At 36.1% G+C, this 3,653-nt stretch overlaps 1 pseudogene; it reads right to left on the bottom strand.

The window, feature by feature from the left end:
• Positions 1–398: 398 nt before the first annotated feature.
• On the bottom strand, positions 399–3,110 carry LOC149239844 (heparanase-like protein 2; annotated as a pseudogene).
• Between the last annotated feature and the right edge of the window lie 543 nt (positions 3,111–3,653).

Genomic DNA, 3,653 nt, shown 5'->3' with positions numbered 1-3,653 from the left:
CTCGACCTCTGCTCTTTGCATGGGATTTGTGCTAGAGCTGGGTGATCAACGGCCTGATCCACGACCTGCACAATCTGCAAGCTCCCTTAATCTAATACTGTCACAGAAGCAAAAGCAAGGTACCCAAACCTGAACAGGTAATGCTAGAAATGTAGTCTCGAGGCCACTATGCGAGGAAGAAACTCATACCTATCTAAATCTTTTGCAGACCTATGTCAATGTCAATGAATTGCAGCAATTCCATGCCCACATTGTTCTCAAAGGGCTTGACAGTAACTGTTTTTTAAGTTCCAAAATTGTGAGCGCGTATTCTCACAATCTGCAAGCTCATCTTACAACATTCTCTCAGCATTCTCTATATATGCCTAATATTTCTGTGAACATATACACATAAACCCCTAATTTTTGCATGTTGGCAATTCAACATCTGGAAGAGATGCAAATGCAATAAAGAGAGGCACTACAGAAATACGTTTGTTAGCATCAACAGTCATCGGCTCTAAAGAAGGTATCTCACCCTCAGGAGTCATCAAGAATTTTCCCATTGAGAAGCATAGTTTGGCTATGGAGATTACCATCTTTAGCTTTCAAATGATACTCTAGTCTCGATCTTACAATCAAATTCCTCAGCTCCTTGGCATTTGAAAACTTCAAGACTGTATCCATTTCTTCTATGAAAATTCCTGAAATGTTAGAGAGATGCACAGAGATACGAGTGTCCCTACTAAAGTTGATCAACAATAAAGTGATTCCTCTTTGGTTGTGAAAAAATGACCACACAGAAAGATTAGATGGAGTTGTTAAAAGAAAGAAAGAAAGAAAGGGGGTTTCATAGTAATACCCTAATTCTTTTTACCACATCCATACTACTGCTAAGTATGCATTCAATGAGCAAACGATTGGACAGAATATCGAATGCAACAAATAATAAACTAACTAAAACCCTGGTTTATGTCCTCTTTATCGAAGGGATGAGGATCAAGAAAGGAATAAGTATGCAAATTATGATTATCCTTATATATTTTTCATTACAGAGGCTTAGCTACAGAAGTAATCCTAATTGGACCTTTTGTTACCAGAAAAATACTAGTTCTTCTACAATCTTCATATTATCTCCATACTTACCGCATTCTTAGTACAATGTGCATAAGCATGCAAATATTCAATTCCTTTAGAAATTGTTGAAAGAACAAGTTTTCCCATTAGTTGATGCCAGGGAAGTGCACTGCAGCATAATTTACCCTAACAAATGTTAGCTCTATGCCCATGTCCAAAGATGGGTGAATAATTTTAGTTCTCTCCATGACCCTTATCGTGCAGAAAAATCTGATATAAACTTCTCCATTAGATTTGCATTGGTATAACCAATCTGAGAAGTAGATATTAGGTCATAAAGCTTTACCTGTAATAATCAGGATTTGACACAAAAGTCGTCGGGTTTAAAAGGCCATAGTTACCACCAATCAAGCTTTGTCTACAATAAGACTTGGTATTATGATGATGATGATGATGATGATTAATGTCCACTGAGACCAAATTGGTCTATCGGACCTATAACTTTCTTAGTTTTTGATTATCTGGCTCCTCGTCTTTCTTGGCGAGATTGGTGCTGTAGCTTTCTTTTTTCTCTCTACGGTCTTCCAACTTTCTTTATCTTGCATCCCCTTCATCTCTTCTGGTTCCTGGGACATTGGTGTCTTAGCTTCGCGATTTATTGTGTTTGTCCTTTTGAAGATGGTCAGAGAAGAAGTTTGGTCTAGGAGATCTGCTTTGTTGTTAAATGAAGACTTATTTTGTGCAGTAGAATCCTCATAATTGTTGATTTTTTGGGTGAGGCTTTCTCCTTGCCTGTCTTGAGAGTTGTTTCTTTCGTGCTCGATTTCTTGTGATTCAGAGTTTTCTCCAGAGTATTCTTCTTTGGTGACAGTATAGTGTTTTTTTTGTGCTCCTTCCCACCATGTAGATCTGTGGTGGTTGTTTCTAGCAGAGTTTTTCTGGGAGGCTTTTGGGCAATTTTTGACTAGATGCCCTGTCTCAAAGCAGGATCGACATCTGAAGAGGACACTTTCGTAATCGAGTTTCTGGTTCCACACATAGTCTTTACTTGTTAGGTTTAGGTTTACTTGTTAGGTTTATACGTAGATGCCATGCCAAGCTGATCTAACTACCTGATCGCAATGCAATGAATAATTATTGATATTTCAATTCCAAAGAGTATAATAAACATTGCATGTTAAGACAACTGAGCTTACCAAAAACTAAATATAAAAGCATTAGTGATGAGATGGTGCCCATTGTTATAAGCCCCACCAACTTCACCCACCCATACACTTGACCAAGGCCCATATTCCTGCAAAATGGCTTTCACACTCTTGAATGTGGATGCTTCTCGACTCGAATAAAATGGATCCAATATATTTTCTACAAGGTGCTCATCCACACCTGATCAGGAGATAAAGGTTAATGTCCTATAAAAACATCATACTATCAAAGATTTTAATGAAAACTATAGAATTTATTGTTTGCACCTACCCCAAGATTGTAGATATGATGTGTAACAACATCCAAAATGTTTGGTCCTATTTTCCGAATAATCTCCTTAAACCAGTCGGCTTCAAAAAATCCATCAAGTGCTATAAGGAGTGGTTTCTTTTGAAAATCCTTGTAAATATGTTTCATAATCTTATCAAGCAGGATTACATCAGTTGCATACTGCGTAGAATTGATGCTCAGCATTCTCTGTATATGCCCAATATTTCTGTGAACATATACACAGCAGAGAACACAAAATTGACAATGTACGATGGCGTCGAGATGCGGTGATGGTTGCCCCATTTGGCAAGCAGTCGGAGCTCGCAAAAAGTGAACAAATTAGTAACTACTTCCAGCCTACAACGAATTAGTTACTTCCAGTCTGCAATGAATTATTAACTACTTTCCCCTGATCTAACAGTTGAGCCTTTTTGAATCGTCTAACATATCATCTTAGGGTGCACAATGATGACAGGTGGACAAAATGGGGAGTTGATTTCAAAGGGAAAAGCCTTACGGCATAAAAATGCAATATTTTACACAACATAATTTATAAAACCACAATGCTCACGAGCAAAGAATCTTACCTGAACAAAAAAAAAAAAAAGAGCTACACCACTTTATAAATAATACGAACACTAAAGTCATATTCCAATTAGGAGACACATGCCCACTCTCACACTAAAATTAAAAATATTTATTTAGACAACTAAAAAACAATTAATATAATACATCTAGCATACTCATATCTCATAACTTATCATCGCAGAATCTATAATGAAAAGATTTTCATTTTCAGAGCCTCAATTTGTATACCATATAAATCCATAAACTCATAAAGAGAAGATTTTAAAACTACATAATGTTCAAAATTTAATCACTCAAGCATCGAATATTCTCGAACCAAGAAAATACGCAAGAAAAAAAAATGCCTTTTGAATCAATATAAATTAAAACAACATTAAATGCAAGAAAAGATGGATAATCAAAATAAATTTACACATTAAATGAAAAAGACAAAATGGGTACCTCGGAAACGTATAATATATAATTATGTGTTTATAGTGCGCGACCTTGGTTGAAAGCAAAATATTATTTTCAATAAAACAATGTTTGAATAT

Source organism: Pinus tabuliformis, chromosome 8 (genome assembly GCF_031772625.1).
Source record: "Pinus tabuliformis cultivar Carrire ecotype Pingquan chromosome 8, CPIR1, whole genome shotgun sequence".
In the NCBI taxonomy this organism is placed as follows: Eukaryota; Viridiplantae; Streptophyta; class Pinopsida; order Pinales; family Pinaceae; genus Pinus; species Pinus tabuliformis.
This window is presented reverse-complemented; position numbering and strand designations above follow the sequence as displayed.